This window comes from Oryzias latipes, chromosome 1, assembly GCF_053564925.1.
Source record: "Oryzias latipes strain Hd-rR chromosome 1, Olatipes_Hd-rR_3.1".
NCBI classification, from domain to species: domain Eukaryota; kingdom Metazoa; phylum Chordata; class Actinopteri; order Beloniformes; family Adrianichthyidae; genus Oryzias; species Oryzias latipes.
The window spans coordinates 2,872,016-2,899,910 of record NC_136237.1 but is presented as its reverse complement, the minus strand read 5'-3'; the positions used below and the strand labels follow the sequence as shown (position 1 = coordinate 2,899,910).

The window sequence follows — 27,895 nt, the reverse complement described above, 5'->3', positions numbered from 1 at the left end:
ACTTACCGTATTTTCCGGACTATAAGTCGCCCTTTTTTTCATAGTTTGGCAAGGGGTGCGACTTATACTCCGCAGCAACTTATATTAGAAATAAATTGAAATAAAAACATTGTTAACCCTCCTGTTATGTTCATTTGTGAGGAACAGAGATGATGTTCCTGGGTCAATTTGATGTATGAGGTATGTTAAGTGTTAAGAGTATGTTAAGTGACTCAGAGAATCAGCAAACCTTTTTTTACAGTAAGATCTTGAAGGCTAAGAACATAATATTCTATTTTCCAATGATTTCATAGATTCAGAAATGCAATAAAAATGACAACTGTTTCTACAAAAACAGGATGAAAACAGAGTATTAGTTGGCCAATGATGCTTCATGAAAGGAATAAATAAATAAGTATGAGAAATAATTACTGTGAAATTATTAGATAAACATTCTGCTATGATTGTGTCATATGAGGTTATGAAAGTTAAAATGCGACTTATAGTCCAGTGCGACTTATCTGTGTTTTTTTCTACTTTATAATGCATTTTTGGGCTGGTGCGACTTATACTCCGGAAAATACGGTAGTTACAGCAAAGTGATGATTTAGTTTGTAAAAGAAGATTTATTTTGATTTTGATTTTATTTGTCGTTAGAGATGCATCAAACAAAAAACGATGCGTTTAGATGACAACCAGAGAAATTTGCCTTAGAGGAAATGTGTCATCCATGAGAACATACGTTTTCTTCTCTGGTTTTATTAAAATATCAAACTATTTGCTTTTGTTTTGGAATCCCTTTAAATCTACAGTATGTTAGTTAAAATGATTTAGTCAAAACCTTGACGTCTTTGATGCAGAGGAGCAAACAGACGCTAAGGTCATTTCGGATAGTTTTAGAAAAGGGTAAGAAACATGAGCAGCAACCAACAGCCTAACAGAATGGATGGAGGAGGAAAACACATGAATAATGCAGGAAAAGGGTGAAGTCATGCAACTAATGATGGGGGAAACAGGAGACAATGCAGAACCGAGATTTAAAACTGAGGTAAACATGGAAAAAACTGTTTTCTGACATTTGCTCTCCTTTAAATGGCCGGTATGTATGATCTCATGCTCATTGCCATGGTAACCAAGTCTGCACAGGTTTGCATGACAGGGACAGAACTTCATTCAGAGGGTGTCCCTGTAACACATCAGAGAATACAGGAAGTCCCTTAAATCTGCAGGTGGAAGCTGTGCTGTTGATCGTAACGCAGCCCTAATGTGTTGGGCGATTCATCAAATCGATCTGTTAAATTCCTGGGTTTCATATTTCAAATGAAAGCTTTATTACCAATCGCCAACACACGGTAAAGCTTGTGGCAATCCATCCAACAAAGACAAATCTGAGGAATTTTGGAAAGATTTTGTCAAAAATGGAAAACACCCAAAGCACTCAGTTTTCTTACTATCTAAAAAATGAAATCCCAGAGTTTTTGTTTTCAGGCTTTTAGTCATGCTTACTGGGAGCCACAGTGTGATCAAATCGTAAATTTCAAGGAGGAAAAGTACACTGGCTTCTTCCTCCGTTTAATGAGAATACGCCACATACCATGCATTTCTTTAATAATGCAGTTACGAGCACTAACGTATCAAAGTTGTTAAATTCAAGCAACCATGCCTGCAGTGTGTCTGGAGTTTTGTTTCAGCTTTTGCTGCATGATCGTGAGCTGGAAGAGCTGAACTGAAACGACAGAAAGAAAGTGAAGAGTTTAACAAAAAAAAACACAAATCTTTGGATTTGGTCATTTTTCCCATCAAAGGTAAAAATATACTCTTGACAAGAATTGTTTATTACTATTATTATTTTACCTTACATTTATCTTTTTGTAATATGTACATCACTGATAATAAAAAAAGATAAAAGAGTAAATAAATAATTCAACTATTTCTTTTTTAAGGAAAAAAGGCAAAATAAATAAAGTGATATAAAATTCTCCATTCGCTTAAATGAAAGCGATTCCTTCGCTCTGTCATAAACATACACTATGTTACCAAAAGTATTGGCTCACCTGCCCTGACTCACATATGAACTGAACCCCTAGAGTTCAATACTATGTGGCTCCACCTTTTGCAGCTTTTACAACTTTAACTCTGCGGGGAAGGCTTTCTACCACCAAGTGTTTGTAGGAATTTGTGACCATTCTTCCAGAAGGTCATTGGTGAGGTCACACACTGATGTTGGTGGAGAAGGCCTGGCTCTCAGTCTCCGCTCTAATTCATCCCAAAGGTGTTCTATGGGGTTCAGGTCAGGACTCGGTCCAGTTCATCCACACCAGACTCTGTCCTCCATGTCTTCATGGACCTTGCTTTGGTCACTGGTGCACAGTCGTGTTGGAAGAGGAAGGGGCCGCTCCAAACTGATCCCACGCACGAAATTGTCCAGAATGTTTTGGCATCCTGAAGCATTCAGAGTTCATTTCACTGGAACTAGGGAGCCAAGTCCTGAAGAACAAGCCCACGCCATAATTCCTCCTCCACCAAATTTCTCCTGAAACCTCCAACCCCAGACTCATCCGTCAGATTGCCAGATGGAAAAGTGTGATCCATCTCTCCAGAGAAGGCGTCTCCACTGCTCTAGAGTCCAGTGGCGGTGTGCTTTCCACCACTGCATGGACGCTTTGCATTTGACTTGGTGATGTGTGGATGGATGCAGCTGCTGGAAACCCATGAAGCCCTCTTCATGCTGTACCTGGGCTAATCTGAAGGTCACATGACGCTTGGCGCTCTGCAGCCACTGACTGTAGAAAGTCGGCGACCTCTTTGCACTATGAGCTCCACCATCCGCTGATCACTTTACATGGTCTACCACTTGGTGTCTGAGCTACTGTTGTTCCCAAACTCTTCCATTTTGTTCTGATAAGAGCTGACAGCTGACTGTGGAAGATTTAGGAGCGAGGACATTTCCCCACTGGATTTGTCCCAAAGGTGGTGTCCCATGACAGTTCCACGCTGGAATTCACTGAGCTCCTGGTAGCGGGCCATTATTACACAAATGTTTGTAAAAAACAGTCTGCATGCCTGTAGATTCACATTTGAAAAGCTGTTTACTTTGAGCAGAACTTCCCTGAACGCTAATGTTTGGACACACTGGTCCATTTTGATTGGTAGTGTATGTTTTCCTCTATAAATCACAGAAACGCCTTGGAGGAATCCGCAGATTCCACATGTGAGTAGTTGTCCTGTACTCCATGAGGCAGCCTCTCGCTCCACAGCCATCATTCATTTTTATTATATGTCCCTCTGGACTTATGTTTCTTTGAAACATTACCGTCCTTCTCTGCTTATGAATTAAAAATGACTCCTCCTTTTTTCTCATGACACATCCCTTAAGCCATCCACCACACTCACGTTCCATGAAAACGGTATTTTCTGCAAACCTCCGCACCCCAAATCATTCCCGCACATCCCTCTGGAAATGGACAGAGACAGCAGGTAAATGTCTCATCTAAATAAATAAAAATGTCCCTTCCCACAGAAAGAGGGCAAGACAGGAGAGGACTCCACAGACACAAACTGTGAGCTCCAGATTCTTTTTTTTTAAAGGAAATCTGACTTTTTGTGTACGTTTTGCACATTAATAGCAGATTAGTTATTAGAAAAATGTGTCAGTCCTAAAAAAACATTCTGCTTTGCCCCAGAAACAAACACACTTTTAGTTCTGATGTAGTTCTTTCATTATCGGGGACCTTTGTGTTCACCATGCAGTGCAAATGTAACTGTAATGCAGAGAAAACCAAAAGTACCGCCATGGTAACCCTGCAATTGGCTTATAATGAGCCGAAATCCCCACTGAAAGCATGACACACATAATGTGCAGCAGTCCGCATTTTGTCCCATTGATTTGTCCCAATCCTCTGCCCACCTTGGACGCCGCTGCCTTGGATTGTCGGTGACCAAGTCCCTGGAAATTCTCTTTCCAAGTCTTCTCTTTTGTCCGTGTAAAAACGTGGCGGCTCGCCAGGACCTCTGAGATTCTTTTTTCTTGTTTTACTTCTGACTTTCAAGGACGGGGAAATGTTCTTTGTTCCTTCTCAGGTACTCTGTTCTCTTTGTAGGTGCATTATCACGTATGTGGCAGAACTTCAGCTGAAAATCCACAGAAAAAAGCTCTTCAAAGCTGCAGACAGAATCAATCATCTCACAGTTTCTAACACTGCAGTGTGTTAAATGTTTTTACAGGAAAAGCATCACCCAAAGCTTCTGACTTAAAAAGCCTCATTGTGTATTTATGAATCAGGATGTCTATGTTTAACACTGAGGGTCAGTTTTTGTAACTTTCCCACCAAACCACTGAGAAGAAATAATAATCTAACCACAAATAGAAATCTTCTGTATTACACAGACATGAGTTTTATTAACTGAAAACTACAACTATGATTTTTGCTAATGTGCTAGAGTGCTTAAGGGGGGGACTCTGACAGCCTGCTGTAATTGACAGTCTTCCTCTGACAATAGGTTCTCTGATTAGACTGTTGTGGAAATTCAGCCGCAGGTGTGTAATTAGTCAAAACGGTAATTATTCTTGAAATTAGGAGCAATCCTTGACATCATTCCTGCAGGATTTTGTTCAGTAACAATAAGAGAATTGTATTTTTCACCACAGGGTTGATATGATTTCTATGTAAGAATCTCAGTCTTTTACAAAAACGTGTGATGTCTGCACACATTTTTTGGTCTTCTGTTACATGTTGCAGTGTGTTTTTAAATTAATACATTTGTGGTCGAAAATCTAATTGAAAAATTCCTCTTGGCTATAATATATATATATATATATATATATACATGTTAACACAACCTTTGAGACACTCACACTTTCCAGATTCTCAAAGGATTCCACAAAGCTTTATGATGGAAAAACAAACTGCATCCACTGCTGCCCACCATGTATGACCTTTGAGGAAGCAAAAAGATTTGTCTTTCTCCGCCAAAATCATTTTTGATTTAAAAATCACTGTGAGTTTTTCATTTCATTGGTGACATTTTAAATGCAAAAATCTAACGCAAGTTCAAGTCCCACTTTTGATCTATTTACAGAGCATTCTTGTTGGACTTTTAATTATGAAAATGCCATATTAGCCAAACTCTAAAAACATATGTGGTTTTCTAGAACATAGTTTCTGCAGAGCAGCAGTAGTTCATTAGAAAGTCACCTCTAAGTTGGGGGCGGGACTGTTGACGAGAGTAGACTTGCACCTACTTCATACATTGCTGAAAGCCCTGTTTATATCCCGCTAGCTTACAGCCTGTCACACCCCCAACCAAGCATTTCCAGCCCAACAAAAAATGGCAGCAAATTGGAGCTCTCCAGCCGCACGGTTTAGAGTCAGGTTCCAGCTCAGACGAGGAAAACAAAGACGCACATGGATCTGGTCGTCAACAAACAAATGCATCAGAATGGAGAGGAGCAGGGAGCTTGTGCCCATCCTAAGTATTTTCAAGTTCACTAATCTGATGTTCACTATCAGATTTCGTTTGAAAACTAATCAACAAGAAAAATAGGAAAGGTGCAGAACAAGCACCTATTGCATAGAGAAAAAAAAGTTTCCCAAAAGACATATTTCACTTCAAGGAGAAAATAATAAATAAACTATCCTAAATTGAAGCTCAGTGATCAGCAGAGAAAGATCTCTCCTGCCTCAGAGCACGCAGCTTTCAGTTCAACACAAGCAACAGGACTGGTAAGGCTGGTCCATAATGTTATGGGGGTAATGGGAAGTACCCAGGCGCAGAGAGGAGAGGAGGCAGGAGGATGCAGGGAATAGGGTTTAATAACATAAACTAAAGACAAAGACAAAAACAAAACCACTGCATACGGCAGGCTAGAATCTCGAAACACTACAAAAGCACTCAGCTCGAAAAACCGGGGAAGAATACAATATGGACCAGCCTTACCAGTACCCAGCAGAGGGGACCTGTCTCTGGTGGACCCCTGGCTCTTCCCAGATCTACAGGGACTTTAAGGGGAGTCGCCTGGCCGTAAGGGGGGGTCGACCACATCACCGCCGCCCCCATTCTAAGTCCTCCCCTGTTTCCTGGTTGGAGCGTGACGTTCTCCGGCATCGGTCCTTCCTGGACCCTCTGGACCAGGACCTGTGGCTGTGGGAGGACCCCTACCTGGAGGAGGAGGGGGTTGAGTCCCAGTGGACTTTGGAGGGTCAGCTCCCCGCCTCCTACTTCAACGGGAGTCGACTGGCTGTAAGAGGGGGCCGCCGTCGTCGCCGCCGCCCTTCTCGGCGTCCCGCCGTGGTTCCGGAGGTGGACCTGGAAGCTCCCCAACCCGGTCCTGCGTCCAGGGAGGTGAACCTGGAACCTGCGTCCAGGGAGGTGAACCTGGACGCACCCTGTCCCGTTCCGGCTCCGAGGAGGGTACCGGACGCACCCTGTCCCGTTCCGGCTCCGATGAGGGTACCGGACGCACCCCGTCCCGTTCCGGCTCCGAGGAGGGTACCGGACGCACCCCGTCCCGTTCCGGTTCCGAGGAGGGTGCCGGACGCATCTCCTCCCGTCCCTGCTCCCAGGAGGGTCCCGTACGCACCAGGTCCCGTTCCGGCTCCGAGGAGGTTGCTGGACGCAACTCCTCCAGTTCCGGCTCCTAGGAGGGTCCCGGACGCACCTCGACCCGTTCCGGCTCCGAGGAGGTTGCTGGACGCAACTCCTCCAGTTCCTGCTCCGAGGAGGGTGTCGGACCGTCTACGACCGGTTCCGGTTCCGAGGAGGTTGCCGGACGCCACCCCTTCCGTTCCTGCCGCGGACCCCGAACCCGAGCCGCCTGCCGCGGATCCCGAGCCGCCTGCCGCGGACCCCGAACCCGAGCCGCCTGCCGCGGACCCCGAACCCGAGCCGCCCGCCGCGGACCCCGAACCCGAGCCGCCCGCCGCGGACCCCGAGCCCCAGCCGCCCGCCGCGGACCCCGAGCCCCAGCCGCCCGCCGCGGACCCCGAGCCGCTGCCGCCCGCCGCGGACCCCGAGCCGCCGCCGCCCGCCGCGGACCCCGAGCCGCTGCCGCCCGCCGCGGACCCCGACCCCCAGCCGCCCGCCGCGGACCCCGAGCCGCTGCCGCCCGCCGCGGATCCCGAGCCCGAGCCACCAGTTCCAGACTCTGAGCCCGAGCCGCCAGCCGTTTGCTGGTTAGACTGTCGATGCCGGATGGCGCTGCCTCCCGGCCGCCCTCCGGATCCGCCTCGCCGGACAGGGCGGTCTCCGGGCCGTCCTCCGGACCCGCTTCGCCAGACTGCTGTTGGCCCTTGGATTGGCCTTTCGGGCCCCCTCCTCCTGGACTCTTGAGGTTCCTTGAGGGGGGGGTTATGTTACGGTTTCAGTCACTTTGTGTTTTGTTCCTTGATTTCCTGTTTTATTTTGTAGTATTTCCTGTTTTGTTGTTGTTTCGAGTTTTACCTTGCCCCATCAGTCCTGAGTGTTTCCACCTGTGTCTTGTTGCCTTGTATGTATTTAAGTGCTGTCTTTCCCTTCCTCCTGTGCTGGTCCATATTGTATATTTCCCCGGTTTCGAGTCTTTCTAGTGTTTCGAGTTTTGCCTGCCGTATGCAGTGGTTTTGGTTTTGTCTTTAGTTTTGTTATTAAACCCCGTTCTCCTGCAACCTCCTGCCTCCTCTCCTCTCTGCGCCTGGGTACTTCCCTTTCCCCCCGTAACACTAACTTTGAATGTAGAAACTGAGTCGGCCTCTCTTCCACGAGCTGGGAGTTTATTCCATGAAAAAAAATCTACTTAGCGAGTAGATTTTGCTGCTTCACTAAAAAGAAAAGAACCTGGAATAAATAGATGATTTGCAGATCTTGATCTGTTGATGAGCTGAAAGAGTTTGGAGGATGAATTTTGTTTTTTCAGGACAGTCACAGCGCGGCACACTTCACTCATCTGTTGCCCAAAACAACAATGGAGACAAGCAGAGGATGTATAATATGAGTCTGAGTATGAATCCTTCAGTTCCATTTTCTGCAGCACCTGTACGAGTTCATGTGGCTAAGGCATAAGATGCTAAATGACTGCATTTCCAATGGTAGAGAAAATTGGAGGTACTTTCAGATGGAGCTTAAAGTAAAAAAATAATCTGCTTCTAAGTTCAACATTTTCACAGTCATTTCCATTTCCGGCAACAAATTGCTCCACTCACACACACTCTTTGAAGCATATGTCTGCTTCAATGAGTGGGACGAGACAGAATTCGTTTTACCTGGAAACCCTCAAACTCAAACTTTATTTATTTACATAGCGCCTTTCATTTCAGTTACAAACACAAAGCGCTTCACATAAAAGCAGATAAAACAGTCATAAAAAACGAAAATTGTTAAAAACAGCAAACAAAGGACAATCACACAAAGATGGGACCCCTCCCTCACCCCCCCCCCCCCCCCCCCAACCCACCCACCCACACCCCACCTACCCAGTTCCCCCCGTAGAACCCTGAACAGAAACAAAGAACTGCAGCTTAAAGAAGGTCTGGCTTGGTACTGCTGTGAGGAAACGATATGATGGGGATCCATTTATTCCAAGGCCCAGCCCGACCACAGGGGCCACTACCACAGCGGCCGCCCAGCACAGAGCAGCCCAGGGCCCGCTCTATGGCTATTAGACCACAGAGCGGGACCCCAGCCCGCCCAACGAGAACGGGCACAGCAGCAACAGCACCCCCTACAGGTCAAGCCGGTGGTGCCCCAGAAAAGTGGATCCCCAAGAGGAAACACTGGAGTAAAAAACATCAGAATAAAAATTATCATAAAATAACAACAATAAAAATAGAAAAAAGATTTAAAAAAAATAGAATAAGATTTAACAATTTTAGTAATTAAAAAATAAAATACGTAAACTGATTAAAACATAACCTACGTATCATTGGTAAAATAACAATAAAGAGAATAGTATATTAAAAACAGAGATAATAATAGTCCTTTCAAATAAATAAATGAATAAATACGTAAATAAATAAAATAATTAATAAATAGATAGATAAATAATAAAAAGACATAGGAAATGTTCAAAGTCACTTAAAAGCCAGACTAAAAAGGTGGGTCTTGAGCCTCTTCTTAAAAACCTCTACAGTCTCTGCGGCCCTGAGGCTCTCTGGCAGGCTGTTCCACAGGCGAGGGCCGTAATGGCAGAACGAAGCCCCACCGTGTGTCTTGGTCCTCACCTTAGGGACAACCAAGAGGCAACCCTTTACAAAACCCTGCAAGTTCAGGCAGAGCAAATACAACCAATTTGTTCAATCCACGTGTGTGCATGTTTAATGCGCGCTTGTCCCAGCGCATCCCTCCATCACTGCTAATGAGTGGGATGAGCAGCGTTTAGTCTTAGTTCAGGTTTTCAAAGACAAAACTTCACCAAAGTCACAACATTGTTCTGCAACAGTGATGCACCTGATCATGTAACAGCTCTGTGACTGGCTTTAACCCTTGTGCTATCCTATGACCCCCCCCCCCCCCTTACATTGACGTGGTGGATAAAGGTGGAAAGATTTCATGGACACCAGTGAAGATCACGAATCATTGAAGAAAAAAGCACACCGTCTAGTGGGTCTAGATGACCCCACTCCCAATGTTAAAGTGCCTAGGATAGCACAAGGGTTAACAAACCCACTCCTACGAAGTGTCATGGCTAGCAAGACAAAACAAACCCAGGCGCCGGAACCCGGAAGGAGACACAGGTGAGTTCTGAGGTGAGTAAAAAATAGTTTTTAATCTCAGTTCTTGATGCTGTAGGCTGCAGGCGGAGCAGGAGAATCCGAGGAGGACCCACGATGAGGGTAGATGGTAAGCTGTGCCTCGTGGCGTCACTGGTGGATCGGCAGAGGCTCGTGGCGTGACAGGAGGAATGCAGAGGCTTGGATCCGGGAACGTAGATGACTCAGGCGACCACTCGTGGTAATGTAATCCTGAGAACAAGGTAGAGAGCGAGACTTAGACAAAGGCTTAGTAACTATAGCTATGAACGTGCTGATCATACTATGCACCATCAGGGGCAACGAACTGGTGATGAATACTGGAACTGGATCTCCTTTTGAAAGCAGGTAGGTGATGAGCAGAGTGGTCGCAGCTGTGTCGAATCACGAGCCAAGCAGAGAGGGGAGAGGGAGGAGAACTGACAGAGGCACCATGACATAAAGTTTGTGTTTTTGGTGTTTTTAAGATGTTTTTGTGGCATTTTTCTGATGATGGAGGACATCGGCATGGAAAATGAATCCCAAAATGTCTTTCCCTGACAATGGGGTGTAAACGCCAAAAAACAAAACAGAAAATAAGAAAACATTTGCTCATGCGCACTTCAGATTGAGTAGACCCAACTTTGCACATGCTCAGTCCTGATCAGTAACATTTATCTTTTTTTCCATTTAAAGAAACTTTTTTCATTATTGTAAACCTTTTAGGAGTCAATTATTATTAAAAACATGTTAGACGACATTCTGAGCAGTAAGACACTTTTCACACATTGAGGTTACCAGTCGGGTAGCCGTTACAGATCGGGCAGAGGGACCTCTGTAACCCTTGTGCTATCTTAGATGACCCCCCCCCCCCTTCTATTGACGTGTTCTCCCTACCATGACAAAGGTGGATAAAGGTGGAAAGATTTCAATGTAATCCATGGACACCAGTGAAGATCACAAATCATTGAAGAAAAAAGGTTCAGAGCACTGTCTAGTGGGTCTAGATGACCCAACTCCCAATGTTAAAGGGCCTAGGATAGCACAAGGGTTAAACTTGTGTCTTATTCTGCTGCTCTTTACAGTAAGAAAGTGTTACGATCCGTTTATGAGGTGCAGACTAGTTTTAGTTAGTTTAGTTTAGTTTTTTCTTTATTTGAATTACGACAGCGCGTAATCAATGTGCCAGTTAGCCTATCTCTCCAATTGCAGGGGTATTTGGAGGGATGGGGGGGGGGTGCGAAATAGTTTGTGCTGTGCCACAGAGGAGAAACGCACTTTTTTCCATGTAAAGTAGGTAATGAATCTTTTGTTTTAGCACGGCTTTTAAAAGTTATACAACTGTTGTTGTTATGTGTTAACCGGCGACTATTGATGACGTCATCAAATAGGGGAGACGTCTGAATTAGAAGGCACTATTTTTCTAAAACTCTCCATTTAGAGGGCTAGATGTAGGGGTATGGGAAGAATTCAGATTCAGTCTTAGTTTGACAAATTTTACAACGTATGAACAACAACAAAAATACATAATTTTAATCCGCACTTGCACCCTCAACAAAATATCCCAGGATTCTCAACTCCGTAGGGAGTTTTTTTCACTCCTAACAGCAGCTTTGAAATGCTGCAGAACGATTTTTTTTTCTTAACCCCTGTCCTCCCATTTGACCACAGTCTACCTCCTTCCAGTTGATTATTATTCCTCTCCACTCCACAGAGCACAGCCCTCAGGAAATAAATCTCTGAGAGAGGATTTGCTTTGAAATTAACGTCTTTTATTGAATTAAATAAAGCTTGGGTCTCAGGGAAGGAGGAAAGAAAAAGGTCAGCAGACGGAGAGAGAATTAAATGAAAGCAGAATTTAACGTTTTCTTCCTTTCTCCCCAGAAACACACCAATATGTGCAAAACACACAACAGGGAATATTAAAAAAAAGAGCATTTTATTTGCTTTAGGTGCAGTAATCACTGATAATAGGGAAGTGGATACCTATGTCACCAGGAGACGTAACAGATGCTTTTCCAAGACACAATTACAGCAAAAATCAGCTGCAGATGATTTTTTCCGACCGTGGAAATAATTATTTCTAATTTGCAGAAAATGATACTGCAAACATCAAGGGACAGAGGAATTGCTTGGAGATTGCACAGCAGCTTTTTCACAATCAACTTCCAGTTAGTCACATAAATCCCTCAGGAGATCAACAGGGAACAGAGCAAGAAGAAAGAATGAGTCTTCTCCCCTGATCAACGCGTCGGTCAACAGTGTTTGGGTTTGTTTGTTTGTCAGCCTGCAAAGAACTCTGGGGCTTTTTGCCCTCGGCCACCACGTATACCTTTAGCACATAGTGCACGGATGATTGGTCATACGTGGAATGTGTGGAGAAAGTGAGAAAAGTGGAGTTTTTTTTCACAGACGTATCACGAATATAACACGTTAAAACCATGCAAAGAACACTTAAATCAACGTAGAAAATGAACCATGTGTTATTATTGTGCTGTTTTTCCGCAATTCACTAGCGAGTTGTGTGTCAATTGTGTAAATTTAATATATGTGCTGTATACGCAATATAAAAGTTACACATCTGTGGTGCATTCTATGCATGTGTTCTGTACACATTTACGTGTTCTTAGCGTTGTTTATTCGTACTTCTTTCGTGGATTTAATGTGCTTCATTCGTGACACATCTTTGGAAATTTCACTTGAAAACCACAACTTTCCTCACTTTTCCACGTATGTGCATGCATGACCAGTTTTCATCGGTGCAATGTGCACAAAATGTCCTGAGCGGCTGTGTGGCACGGCCTTAAACTGCAGCACTATTCCCCGCCTGACTTCCCTGCTGGAGTTCAATTCCTCTGACTGTCATGAAGCCAAAAACCCGTTTAGAGATCAAGGCTGGATGGAGTCTAAACTTCATTTGAGAAACCTGACTTTAGATGTAAGTGTGTGCTTCACTGTGATCAGACGCCCACCACACACAATATTCAAAGGTGATCAGCTTAATTATAGAAAATTTATTTTTACAGCTGTGTGTCTCACAAAGTTAGAAATCCAGGTTTCTTTTGAATTGTGACTTACGGTCAAAGGCTGCACGGTGGGGCAGCGGTTCGTTCTTTTGCATGGTTCAAATCCCAGCTGGGGGCTTTCCATGTGGAGTTTGCGGGCTCTCCCCGTGCATGCGGGGGCTTTCTCCGTCCACTCTGGCTTCCTCCCACCGCCCAATGAAATGCTTCATAGGTGGATTTGTTGCTCTTCTCCCACTGTGAGTGTGACTGTGTGGTCCTGCAGCCCCCTGACGCTAAAAGGGATAAAGCAGGTGAAGAAAAAAGACGGACGGACTGACTTCTGTCAAATGTGTTGACTTTGAGTTAACTTGCTGATGAATGCTGAACGTAATCCAGTGCTTCTCAAATAGTGGGGCGGCGCGGAGCGATGCCAGGGGGGGCGCGCGGTAGTGGCGGTTTTAGGCACAGGCAATAATACGGGCAATAATACAGCCTGAAACCTGTGAATCACCATCCCTGCAGCCGCGAGTTCCCGTCTCCTGTCACACGCGGCTGCGTGTGTGAGAGGGAAAGGGGAGGGGTGGTGTGGGCTCTGGTTGCTAGGTGACAGGGGGCACACGGAGGAGCAGCAAGGCTGCCTGTTCCCCAACACCTGGATCTGGATCATCGCGTGCCTTCATTCTAGTACGCCGTACTAGAATGAAGTGTAATTGCACATCCACTCAGTGGGTGGCAGTGGCGCGCTCATTTTCAGAGTTTGCGCAGGGAGTTACGGTATTTTTGCACCAAACAAGAGCACACAGCACAGAGCGGGAGATGTGAAAGTTCAACGAACAAACTCTTCAGCAACACAATGAAAAAATATTTGACAGGGGTGAAAAGAAAGGCGGAGAGGGACGCAGATAATGAGACAAACGTAAGTCTCCCGAAAGCCAAGACGAGGAAATATGACGAAGCGTATGTAGCGCTTGGCTTCACTGTTACTACGGTGGGAGACGAGGAAAGACCGGTATGTTTACTGTGTCTAAAAATGTTGGCAGCGGACAGCATGAAGCCAAATAAATTAAGGCGGCACTTAAAGACATTACACCCCAATCACGCTGATAAGCCGCTTGAGTTTTTTCAGCGAAAACGTGCCGAATATTGCCAACAATCGTCCCGCTTTGTGAGTGCTACTTCAGTAAACCAGCGAGCACTGTTAGCATCATATAAAGTGGCATACCAAATTGCTCAGTGCAAAAAACCCCACACCATAGCAGAGGAGCTGATACTGCCTGCAGCATTAGACATGGTCTCTGTCATGCTGGACGACGCAAGCGCTGCAAAATTAAAAACTGTCCCTCTGTCCAATGACACTGTCGCCAGACGTATAAATGACATTGCCAACGATCTCAAAGAACAGCTGGTAGAGAAACTCAAAGACAAACGTTTTGCCTTACAGTTTGATGAAGCAACTGACAGCAACAAAGACTGTTTGTTCATTGCTTATGTACGTTTTGACATGACACACTCCCTGTGCGAGGATCTACTTTTTTGTAAATATGTCAGGGACAGAGCCACAGCTGAAGAGCTATTCAAAATGCTGGACTGCTTTCTGACTGAGAATGGGCTTAAGTGGGAGAACTGCATTGGTGTTTGCAGTGATGGTGCACAGACCATGGCAGGGATGAAAAAAGGACTTCGGGCACTCATCAAGAAGGCATCACCTAATGTTGAGTGGACACACTGTGTTATACACAGAGAAGCTCTGGCATCAAGGAAACTTTCCTCTGAATTAAGTGAGGTCATGAGTGACATTGTAGGTGTTGTCAATTTTATAAAGACTAGACCACTAAAAACAAGAGTCTTCTCTGCTATCTGTGAGTGAGGCTGAACATCAAGCTGTGCTGTTTCACAGTGAAGCAAGGTGGCTGTCACGAGGAAAAGTCTTGTCCAGAGTTTTTGAGCTCAGAGAGCAGATAAGAATGTTTTTGGAACAGGAGCACAAGCATGAAGTCGCAGAAAAATTTAGTGATGAGAACTTCCTGGCAAAACTGGCCTACCTGAGTGACATATTTGGAAAGCTAAATGAACTAAATCTACAGCTTCAAGGGAAAGATAAACACCTCCCTCAGGTCACAGACAAGATCAGCTCTTTCACTCGAAAGCTAGCAATGTGGGGCAGGCGACTTGATGAAGGAAATACTGATTCATTCGAGAACCTGCATGAATTTGTTGCCACTACTGACTATGATGCCACCTCAGTGATTCCCCATATTAAGGAGCATATTTCTTCACTGATTGGATTCTTTAAAAAGTACTTCCCTGAAAACAGTTCCCAATATGATTGGGTGAGAGATCCTTTCAACGCACCAGCTCCAACTAGTTTCAGCTCTGCAGAAGAGGACCAGTTCATTGATATGACGTCTGACTCCACATTGAGACTGAGGTTCACATCACAGACACTGAGTGAATTCTGGCTGAATGTAGAGAGGCAGTATCCACTCTTAGGCCAGAGGGCTATGGGCATTCTTCTTCCTTTTGCAACATCTTATCTTTGTGAGACTGGCTTCTCTGCTGTTGCTGCTCTAAAGACCAAGTACAGATCCCAGCTAAACATTGAGCAGGAGCTGAGAGTTGCAGTATCATGCTTCAAACCCCGCTTTGAAAAGCTGTGCACTGCAAAACGTGCTCATTGTAGCCATTAACCCTGACTTCCTCATTTTGATTTACAAAAAAAAATCAGCACAAATTGTTTTAATTTTTGTTTTGTTGGTCAAATTGTTTGTCATATTGTGCTCCTGAGTTAATGTTGCTGATGAATTTGATTTATTATTATTTATTGATTTTATTTAATTTTATTTTTCAATATCAAATGGTAAAAAAATGTACCTTGATCCAGTGTTTACAGTTTGAATAAGGATGTGATTTTTTTAAAAAGTTTCAGGCAAATTGATGCACTTTAAGTCTTCTCTGTTACAGACAAAAACAGTGTTAATAAAGTCATTCTTCATTGTAAGTTGATCTATATTACTTTCTTTTTTCTTGCCTTTAATGTTAACAAGGATACAATGTTATGCAGAGGTGTACCTATAATAATTTTATAGAAAAATGATACGATTTACAGTGGTGGGCGGAGAGTTGGGGGGCGCGAAACGTTTACTTCTTCCTGGGGGGGCGTAACAGAAAATAATTGAGAAGCACTGACGTAATCTAACCCTGTTACTCCATTAGTTCATAGTTTTAAAATCAGACATGAAGGTTATGAATGACCAACCGCGTTACGAATAAAAAAGCCGAAATGAAAAAGAGTTTGGATGCTCCTGCATGTTAGCGTCCAATTTAAAGTTTTGTTTTTAAAAAGAAAATGTTATTCTTCTTTATAAATACAGAGATCATTCTTCTAGTGGACTTTCACTGACACACCAGGATGTTTCAATAAAGTTTAAATGTGGTTGCAGACTAAAACATATTTCCAGCTCATCAGCCGTAAGAACATGAAAGAATAAATAGGTGATGGTCTTAAATTAGTGAGGGTCCTCTCTGGAAACTCTTTGGTAATTGAAAAGCGTTTGCGTGCATGTTGTTAGCAGTGTACTGATGTGAGCGGGACCGAACCCTGAAGGGATAAAGCCCATTCTGCTCCACTCACCACAGGCTCGGCTGTCAGGGGATTTAAATAGAAAAGAGGCTTTTGGAGATTCTGCCAGCTAATTCAGGATCAGAAGAAAGTCCTCGAAAGTGGATTCAACTTAAAAAAATACCTGGCAAACAAACAACACTTTGACACATTTGCTTGTTTAAACCCTCGTGCATTTATCAATACGTAATCAAAGTGATCAGTTGAGAGATTTTTGCTGAAGAGACAAGCTGAAGTTGATCACTTTTAGAGGACGTTTGGTGCAAAAGTTGGTAAATCATGGACCTCCTCCTGGAGGATCTTTCTGTGGGACCTTGTGTTCACGCTCACATGGATTTATTTTTTACATGCCCCTCCCGTTTGCGGGCTTCCAAAATCAGGGACAGACCCTGTCTGCGTGCGTGTTGTGTCACTGGTAACATCGTTTCCACAGTTTTTTTTCAAAGACTAGTCAGGAGCTCCAATCATCAATTTCATTGATGATGCAAGCATGCAGCAGCATTTCAGTCTGAGCAAAAGACAGCAACGTCCAACACCTCACGAAGGATTGCCTTTCAGAGCCCAGGCTGGGTGTAGAGGTGAACCGGACTACGTCCGGCCGGTGGTAGGCCACCTCGCGACCACCCTCTCAAACTCAAGCTCCTTTCCCCCCTAGAGAGGTGACAATTCATCTTCCAAAAGCCAGATTACTAGGTCGGGCCCCCTGCCTTCAACCACTGCCCAAACCACATTGCACCCGCCCCCGTTTGAGCTCTTTGTGGTGTGAGGAGTGATCCCATGTTATCCCTTTGAGCGGGTTCCAAACGGGGCCCATGGAAAGAGACCCAACCCCTCGGCCTGGTTCCAGGGTGGGGCCCCAGTGGTATCAGTCTGCTGTTGCTGACTCAAAAGGGGGGTCTGAACCGCTCTTAGTCTAGCTCACCTGTCTGCCATGGGACCTGTCCATAGGCAGTGGCCCCAGACAGTCTAGGGCCACTGCCAAGGCCAATGGGGGGGTGTCACTCCCCCACCACCACGTTAAGGTGGTTTTTCACTGAGGGGATTTTTTTGTTTGTTTGTTGTGCTTCTTTTTATTATGATTTTTGGACAAAGTTTTTTAAAGTTTTGTTTGTTTTTCTTTGTAGGTGTTGTTTTTGTTTTGTTTTTTTGTTTTTATCTTTTTTTATTTGTTTATTTTTTAATATTTTAGTTTATTGGGGTGTTTTTTAGTAGGTTCTGTTTTTAAATTTAGTTTGTTTTTGTTTCGTTTTTTAAGAGCCTTTTAGTTGTTGTTTTTTGGGGGAGTTTTTTTTGCTTTTTTTTTTTTTTTTTTTTGTGTTGGATGGATTTTGTTTTGTGTTGGGGGGGGCTGGAGGACCCAGAGAGAGAGAGAAAACTGGAGGAAAAAGCGTGCCTCCATGTGAAGAACATTATTTGATTCATGTCTTTGTTCTTTTCTTAGTTTGTTGTTCCAAAATGTCACCTCTTTCCTTTCTTCCAGCTCAACCTTTTCTTCGTCTTTTTCTTCGTCTTTTGAAGTTTTGGTTAGAAAGTTCCTCACTGATTGCTTGGAGATTTTCCTCTGTTAGTCCTCTTCCTCTTCCTCTTCCTCTTCCTGCTCAGTGCGTTCACTTTTCTTCCTTCAGCTCCTGTTGTTGTCTCTTCCGTCTGGATGATTCCTTCCCGTTTCACTGTCAGTCTGCACAGAGGCTGTTTTCGTCTCTTTAGCTTCACAGTTTTCCACTCTTTCCATCTCTTCCAGCTGGTCTTCCAGATTGTTCCTCCAGTATTTCATGTTTCCGTGACCTTTGACAGCTTTTGTTCCTGCTGTCTTCCATGTTTGCCTTCGGTTGTTCCGACTCCTTTCTTGCCTCTTCCGGTTCTTTTTCCCTGATTTCTTTCAGCGCCTCATTCTCTTTTCCTTCAGCTGCTCGCTCAGCTCAGTGATGTTGGATTCAAACTGAGCAGAGGCTTCCAGATTCTTTTCACATTCCTTTTTTCTGTCTGATTCTTCTTCCCTGAGTTCCTCAAAGTTCCTTTTTCTTCTTTTCAAGCTCCTTCAGCTGCTCTCTCAGTCATGATTGTGGATTCTTGCTGGGCAGAGGCTTCCAGTTCTTTTTTAACTTGGTGTTTTCAGCCTTCAGACCTTCAATTTGAACAATCATGCTGTTGTTTTTTTGGTTTAGATTTCCATTTCCACAGTTTTGGGATGTTCTTACTGAGGTCCTCAAAGTCCTTGTGGTTTTCCTGTGTGGCTCCTTTGAATCCCTTCACATCTTTCTGGTCTTCTGACTCTTTAAGCTGCTGTTTCATCTTCTTGATTTGAGATTCATTTTTCTCAGAAATGTCCATTTGATGGACCATCATGACCTTGTACTCCTCCTGTTGTTGGTCAGATTTTTCTCTTCCTGTAAGTTTTTTTTATTTCTTTTTGTCATCAGCTGAGATTGCAAAGTCCTCCAGTTCTTTCCTCAGATAAGCATTTTCTTGCTAAAGAGTTTCCACCTTCTCTGAAACATCTTTACCTCTTTTACCAGTTTTTTTCAGAGAGTTAAGCTTCGAGGCATTTTTCCAGTAGTGGGATGTTAAATACCAGTTAAGTAACAGTTAAATAATAGAGTTTTTAGAAGTTTCGCTCTGAGTTTTTCTTGGCCTGAGTTGGCCCTGTTCTTAGATTGGAACATTTGGACCGAAGGAGCCACCGTAGCCGGGCATTACGGAAAGCAAACAGAGCGCCGCGGAAAGACGTGGATCGGCGATGTTACAGCAACTGATTAAAATGTGGTGGGATGAATGCAGGCTCACTGAAACAACCTTTAACGTGACACACGTTGCTTCTCGCTGTTTCCCGACAATCTATTTGCCGTGAACTCGTATCAGGGTTCCTTCTTGGCCGTCGTCTCCGCCCCAGCAGGACCAAAGTAGCAGTAAAAAGTGTTGAACCTGACGTGGATACAGACGTTCAAAATGGTTCAAAACGAAGCGGTCTAAATGTTGGTGAGAGGAAGAGGCTGAAGGATCAACCGTGCTGACACAATCCTTGTAACTGCTTTGTGTCTCCGGCGCTCAAATCCCGCTCAGGTTGGAACTAAACACCCGCGCCACTTTACACATAAACAACACAACGTTCTACCCATCCAACACATTTTTCCTACTGATTTTTCTGCACTGAGGGGCACAAATTGCCTTTTTTGGTTCAGAAAATCTGACTAAAAACACGGAATGCATTTAGTATCAGATCAAACAGAAACAGCCTTCTTCACTGACTGATTATCAAAAATCTGGCAGAAGATGAACTTAATGGCTGCTTACTGACATTTTTATACGGAAATACACTTTGGTCATAAACGCTTATCTTTTGTTTTAAAGTAGAATAATTGGTGAGTGGGAGGTAGAGGGAGTAAATTTCATTTTTTTTTTCCTACCTGCAAAGATGAAGTCTTTAAATATTTATGCAGTTTGGAGAAGACATTCAGCATTTAAACGCTGCACAATGCCGACCACTTGTTCATTTTTGTGGCGTGCCGTCTGCTTCTCTGCAGAAAGAGCAAAGAAATCATTTGGTCAAAGGCTGAAAAATGAGGCGGTAGTTTGAGTCAAGCTGGACTTTGTGCTACCGTGGTGTCTATTCCTGTCTTACCCTGTACCTATTAGCACAAAGGATAAGATCATCAGAGTGGCTGTACTGCAATCACTTGGCCTAATGACTGTGTTAGTTCATGGTCAGTGATTGAATATGCTCTTTATTCCGTTAAGGCTTTCCCAGCACCTACAGGACATGATTAAATACCTTCTAGCTCCCCGTCTTTCTTTGTATTTTGCCTCTAGAGCAGCCCCCCCCTCCCCATCTCTTTTGTCTTAATGGATGCCGTAGGGGCTCAAAGCGATGCCATCATCACCTGTGTTTATGTAACAGTGGTGGCGCCGCCGGATGCTCGCTGAGGCACAGCTTTGCTCCGGTCTGGCATCTCTGTCGCCGGCATGACGTCTGTCAACAGACACATCAGGTTTCTGCATTTGATTGCAGCCAAACCCAGCATCCCGCATGCAGCTCGATGTCTGCTGCTTTCAAGCCCCCGGTGGTGCAATAAGACGCCTAGCGATTTTTCTGCAAATGCAGTTTGAACATTTTACCTTCAGTCAGACCACAGAAAAGGTCAGCTCGGTCCACGAACAGCCGAATCCAACAGACCTGTTAGGAAGCAGCCGGCAGACGACACGACCCATTACCCAAAGCAAAACGCCTTAAAGAGCATCTGGGCTCATTGACATGTTTCTGTGGATGGAGGACAAATACTGTATAATGAACATGAAGCTCAAAATTGCATTCAAAGCATTGGGATTCAGGAGCAGACGGGGAAAAAACTAGCTAGAAAGGGAAAATCAGATTTCAACAAAACACAGGGAACGCTTTGAAAATAGCTCAAAAAATGATCCGAGTGAATCTCCTGATTATTGGGATGAAACTAAAGAGGTATTTTTTTAATGATATTCTTTGTGACAAAGATACCAACAAATAAAGTAAAGTTTGAAGTATTTCAGTCCAAACCTACTGAACAATTCACTTTTGTGCTTTAGGTCTGAACAAGAATGAGTGAATATGGAGTTTGTTAAAGTTCTCAAATTTAACACTTGTTCCCGCTACTTAATAACAAAAAAAAGTAATAAATTACTTTTGTAACTAGATACTTCTGAACCCTACGGCTGCTGGGGAGGGTTTTTGGGTTGTCGGGGCTCGTCAAGTATGGAAGCGATCCTGTAGCATAATTAAAAATAAAAGTCAAAACCAGAAATGCTTTTTCATTTTCAAAATGAATCTGCATTTGTTTACTCAAAATTAAAATGAAAAAGCACTCCTTCAAAATGCTTTTTCATTTTCTTCCTCAACACTGCTCATTCTGTCACTTAATTACAATGATAATGAAAATGGTATTTGACATTTCATTTTCAAAAGGTTCTCTGGTAAATGTGTAGCAGAATTCATTCAGAAATGTCTCTGGAAATGCGAAGTGGAATCGAATCATGAGACACAATTTGTAGGGTGGATGTTAAAATGAAAATGCAATCCTCTATTTGCATTTTCGTTTTAATTATGACACACAATAAGCGGTTTTAAAGTATAAAATGAAAAAGCATTTTGAAGTATTGATTTTTAATTTTAATTTTGAGTAATTTGATGCAGTTACATTTTGAAAATGAAAAAGCATTTCTGGTTTTGACTTTTATTTTTAATTATGCTAAAGGAACGCTTCCATAGTCAACAGTCATAGGGAGGAGCAACTGCATCAGTGGTGGAGCTGGGACATTTCATGTGGTGCTATGATTAATCCATAAGAAGTTTGCTAAATCTTTGTCAATAATATTACAAAATTGACTTTAAAAATGAGGGATTGAGTGCCCCCCCCCCCCCCCCCCTCCCCACTTGACTCCGCCCCTGAGCCACATCTTAAGGTGAGTGAAGGTGTGGCTTGCACAGTGGTGGAGCGTGCATCACACACCCGGGCCTTCGGTAATGCTGCGTCTGAATCCCTCAGCCCCACATGAACCGTTTTACGCTGCAGAAACCAGCTTTGCATTGCAGATTGAAAATTCCTGTGGCCACAATAAATGCCTCTAAATGAACTGAATAAACAGTAAACAAAAATGTTGTTATGATGTGTAGTAAGGATTTAACAGTGTAATTGACAAATTGTGTTTTTTGACATTTCTAGAATTTTGATCAAGTTTTGCACGTATGTGTGACGGAAACACAGCTATTGTATGCTCCCAACGTTTAAGTTTTTTCTACTTTTTTAAGTCTTTAAAGCTTAAATATCTGCTGTACGGTGGGTAAATGAGCTCTTTTGACTCCTGACTTCTCCCTGATGTGCTGCAGCGCATTCTGGGTTTACTATAGCAGCTGCACACGTACCAGAGCCTCATGTCTTTTGAGTCTGCTTCTGTATTCTCATTAGGGTTAAGAAGGCACAACAGCAGACTTTTCTAATTCCCAGCGTGCCACACTGACTGAGGTCGCCGGTTCATTTTCTGTATAAAGTCACTGCTCATTATGGAGCTGATCTGAAAAATGGGGAGAAACTCAGCTTCATATTTCCTCACAGCAACAGAATTTCAACATATATAAATAACTCTTGACGTCTGCTCAGCAATTAAAACAATGCTGACAAAAACAGAAACTAGTTTTATCCAGATCCCTTCTAACTCTGAATCCTGTTTAGTGGACTAAAGGCTGAAAATCTACAAAGGATGAGGACTTAGAAAATGAGTCTTTAAATGAATTATAATGTATGGATTTTATGAAGATTTAGATTATCTTGAGTGATGTGAAAGCCCTCTAACCGGTGTAGGTACCAAAACTGTTCGGCCTGCAATAACCGTTCGGGGGCCTGACACTGCTGATGACGTCACACTACGGTAACCCCACCTGGACGTAGCGTGGCGATCTGCTCGGGCTCTACATCTTTTCATTTCACGTTTCCTTTTGTAACCTAAAGTTCTTTCCCCTCATAAGTTGTGTCTGACATTATTCTTTGTAGAGTTTATAGAGACATTTTTCCACAACCCACTTTGTAAAAAGATCTGTAGCTGTTAGAATAACCCGGACTATTAGCTTTGTGTTTGCAGGCAGGGGGAGGGTGCTTTGTTACGGGCTGCGGTCCCAAGCCTCCTCTAGACCACAGTCCGCCCCGCTGTTCTACGTGAGCGAGCTGCCGGACTGCCGGAGAACCGGAACTCCCAGGAGATTTGTGTCTCATAGCAGAGGAGTGGCTTTGGAACGATGTGGGCGCTAGAGTCCTGAGAAACCGTGCAAACAATCGTGACTTTGTTTTTCCAGTCGGGTCCAGACAAAATAAAGGCTGATGTTATTCCAAGGCTAATGCTGTTGATGGCACGTATTAACCTAATCCTAACCCTTCTTCCTGGTCTGTTCTGCCAACATTAAAGCACTGACCACACAGATTTAAAAAAATATAAGCAAACAGGCACTTAATACTAATCCTAACAATAATAAAAGCACATTTAGATCATCTCCTTCTATGCCACAGCTTTGTTTGTTTACAACGGAACTCGGAGTTTCTTCTTCTGCGGCTGTACAGTAACTTGTCTGGACCAATCACTACCTTACACGTCATCGGACCAACGTACAGCCACTCAAATAGTGTGATGTCGTCATTAGTGTCAGGCCCCTGAACACTTTGGTTCCTACACCGATACGAGTGACGGCAAACATGAAACCCCAAAGTTTCCTCTTGCATGAGATTAAGAGATGCACCTTTAAGATACTCCTTCAGAAGGTTCCAGTTCCATGTTTGTAGTGTTTTTGTCATCACTGGAAGGGATTGACCTCACAAATGAAATGTGAAAGGCTAAAAAACTAAACGAGAGCCACAAACAGCGGCGCGTCACATCAGCTGCAGCGACTGATCCTGTTCTCACATCCAGACTTTTCTGGGTTTTTACAGACCTCAAGCCACAGAAATAAATGTCAAACTCGGCTCAGGGACTCCTCTGTAAAAACCATCACAGCACAGGTGAGCCACGTTACTTCCAGGAGCTGAGACGTCCAAATGAAAGTTCACTGGTTTCCAGACAACTGCTCTGTTGACCTTTCATGCTGCCACTGTCCTCCTGGGCAGACAGACACATTCATTAAGCATGGCCTCTCTGGTGACAGGTTGTTGCTCATTAAAGCCAAAAGCTGTTTTACAGGGATGCAGCACACCAGCAGAGGCAGAGATGCATGAGCGCAGAACGCCAGTCAAAGCCCAACAAGTGCGAAGAAGAGTTCTGCTCAAGGGGCAGAAAAATGGCCAGATTACAGAATATTAGTTTGGCTATTCAAACAAGTTAGACAGGCTATGAAAGGTTCATTTCAGAACAAGTGTCGGACATTCAGTGAGCCACTTGTAATTGTCTGGATTTGACCTTAGTGCCTGAAACTCCTGAATCCTTCAGTGAGCAGGGAAGCTCTCAACCTGAACTTTTCTTGCTTTTACTGCAAAAAGAAGTCGCCCAAAAAGAGAAAAAGAGCAAAACTCTTTAGGAAGGTTCCTAGAAAGCAGTAAAACAATCTACCCATGCAGCAACGTTGATGACATTGATATGTTATTAATCAAAAACACAATTGAGTTCATTGTTGAACCACTAACCGTTGTGGTTCCGTGGGCGTGCCTCCGCAGTGACTACTCCTCACCTGCTCCTCATCATCTCGTCACCTGCAGCTCATTACAGAGAGTACTTATTCCGAGAAGGAGCCGTCAGCAAACGCCAGATTATTGTGCCTCACAAGTGAAAATCTGCCAGCCCGTGTATTTGCCTCCCTGTCTGTCAGCAAACTCCGCCAGTCTGCTCACCTGCCTGCCGTTTCTCCACCCCTCCATTCATCCCCTCTGCCACATAATATTAAAACCCAGTGCGCCACTCCATTTTTTTGTCCGCGCTTGGATTCTGCAAAGCTCCTCTGGTTTCACAACAGTAACTCATGTTTAATGTCTTTCAAAGAGGCCATTTTTCCAAATAACATGAAAATAGCAAAAATTATTACAATTTTTAAAAATGGAGATCACCATTTATTTACAAATTACAGACCAATTTCACTATTATCTCAATTTTCCAAGATATTAGAAAGCTTTTTGTTACAAGACTGAATAATTTTATTTTTAAGTTTAATTTGTTGCATAAGGATCAATATGGTTTTAGGGCGGACAGATCTACTTCAATGGCGATAATCCAGGTGGTTGATCATATTTCTTCCTTGATAGAGAAGAAGAAATTTACTGTAGGCGTTTTTGTTGCTCTTCAAAAAGCGTTTGATACAGTAAACAACACATGTTACTTAGTAGGTCAGAGAAATATGGTTTTCAGAGGAATAGCAGCTTCCTGGTTGGAAAGTTATCTTATCAACAGATGTCAGTATGTTTATTTCAATAACAAAAAATCTGAAATGTGTCCTGTCACATGTGGAGTACCTCAGGGGTCCTTACTAGGTCCTATATTATTTATTTTATACATAAACGACCTTTGTAAAGTATAGGATTTGTTGAATTGTGTTTAATATGCTGACGACACCACTTTGTATTTATCAGGAGATAATCTGGACCAACTTCTTGCAGATAAAACAAAAGAATTATCCATAATTAAACAATGGTTTGATACAAACAAACTGTCCTTAAATATAAATAAAACCAAGTACATCATATTTGGCTATAGAAAACTGCAAAACATTTGTGAGCAAAACGTGTCTTTTATAATCCATGTGACAAATAAGTAACTCATAAGTGTCTCTAGCGTTCGTCGATGTGCGCAGACGTCCGTCGAGGGTTTCGGCCGACAGGTCTTTGTGTGAATTCAGTTTTGACCTGTTCAGCATTTTTGGTCGGTTGAGAATTTTGCAGTTTATGCGTATTTCCCTTGGTTTACATGCAATAATGTCGTAAATCTTGTGCAGTTGTGTGTGATTTTTGCAATTTGTGGCTTTCCATGACTGTTCCACATACGTCTAACGGATTTTCACGCATGTACCACCGATGTACAACTTTTATTATCACAACTACGGCTCAGATATCACATTTAAATGACGTAACTGATGCATGAATCACTAATGAATTGCATATAAACAGGACAATGACGCACGGTTCATGTTCTACGTTGTTTACGTGTTCTTTGCGTGGTTTATTCGTACTTCTGCCGTGGTTCATTCGTGATACATCTGTGAAAATTTTACGTAAAGACCCACGACTTTTATCACTTTTTCTACGTAGATTCACGTATGACCAATTTTCCTCTGTGCTAAATGCTCTAAATGTAAGTAGGGGCTGTGGGACACGGCCTTTAGATAGATTTACCACAAATATAAAACCTATAAAAATGTTTTTGTTTTTTTTACTAGTTTTAAATAAATTGATGTATTTTTTGAGTTTTTATGTTCCCAATTGTAGTTCTCTTTTATTATAGTAACTAGAAACAAAATGTGAACAAAAATGAGATCCATCTTAATCAATCCTCATATTATCTAAAACCAGCACTTATTCTTGAACATAACATATTTCTCTCTTGACAATGAATGCCAGTGTAGCTTGTCAACCTTTATTGAACTTAAAAATTAAAGTCTTTTAAGTCTTAAATTAAGTCTTTATTTGTATTGTGAAAAGTATTGAACAAAAGGATTTGGACTCCTTTTAAAGCTAATTTCCTTATCTATAGATCTTCGCTCTTAATGAGACAAAAAAAATCACCACTGTTCTGATTTTGAGAAAGAAGCTCAGAAAGTGTAGACTGGACTCCTGCTTGACGCTGATCGCGCTCCTGCAACAACATATGTGAAGGTCGTATAACGGTTTTCCTGAGGCTTCTCCACTCAAGTGTGCATTTAAAGAACCTCTGCGCTCAGGTTAAAGCCACTCAGAGAGATTATGTGATTTGTTCTGGTCTTTTGCTGGGTGCCTTGAGTGAACTGCTGCATGATCCTCAATTATTCATCCTCCTTTTCTTTTGCACACATGCTCTTCAGACTAACCTCAATTGAGCTCTATTATATTTTTTATTATTAAAGTTTTAGACGTATTTAATTCAGACAGAGGGGAATCATGTCTGTAATCAGTCCTATCTAAGCCCACCGAGCCCTCTTTTCTGTTATTTTATTCATTTACCCTTCTGTGACGTTAAGACACAAATGTTTTAAAAATGGCTTTTGTACCCACCAACCTAACGAGTAAGAAGAAATAATCAAATGACTCTACGTTTCAGTCTGTCTCCCACTAAAGCTAATTATCTCGGCCGTCATGAATACACAATGAACAGTATCAATCACTGGTGTTTGGATTGCTTGATCCTCCTCCCAGGATTTATCTCGAGTTTTTCTGCTTTCATTTCTCCTGATGGAAGGAAGCCTTTTATGGAAGCGTCAAAGATGAAAAATATAAAGATGTGATGAAAGCACAGGGATACAAATGAGGCTTCATCTGAACCGTGTGGGACATTTGTGTATTTGTTGAATGCAGTTTAGAAAAGAGGTCAAAGGAAGCTGAGGTTAGAGCTACATAAAAAAGAGGCATAGAAGAAGACCAAAGAGGAAGTTCATGGATGTAATGGAGGACATGAGGGTGAGTTCTGTTAGCGAGGAGGAGTCGGAGAATAGAGACGGGGGGGGGGGGGGGGGGGGGGGAATGCTACGGTCACATGTTGGCGTGATCGTGAATGGAGACGGCGGCAGCCAGCAAGGTGGGGGTGATGCCGTTATGAGATCGGGCGACTGCTGGGCAGCCACAGGGCGGCGGCATCTGGATTGCCGGCCGACAGCAGCTCCGATTGGACGATGCGTAAAGGTCTCCGGCCGTTCTATAGCCTGGGAATATATAAAACGTGGGCCATTCAGTACCACAGGTCAATCCCAATTCTGATTTGGAGTAAACTGTCTACTGATGTCAATTTACAAATGTACACAATTATAGACAATTTGCCCCCCAAGAAAGCACAGTGTTCTGTCGTCTACATATTCTTCCCCGCGTCAACCGTAGTTCATCAATCCGCAGGCCTCTGAGTCGCTGTGGTGCTATCAACATCATGATGAGTTTTGTGCAGCATCAGTGCCGTCCGCCCATTTGGACCCACTG

General features: G+C 43.3%; 1 long non-coding RNA gene across 1 annotated transcript; it reads right to left on the bottom strand.

The window, feature by feature from the left end:
* Positions 1-9,699: 9,699 nt before the first annotated feature.
* Positions 9,700-21,009, bottom strand: LOC144993692 (uncharacterized). The gene is made up of 5 exons (XR_013657070.1): positions 20,418-21,009; positions 20,183-20,271; positions 19,709-19,819; positions 9,993-12,978; positions 9,700-9,914 (listed from the first exon to the last, which is right to left on the bottom strand). It is a non-coding gene; the product is annotated as an uncharacterized LOC144993692 (long non-coding RNA).
* Between the last annotated feature and the right edge of the window lie 6,886 nt (positions 21,010-27,895).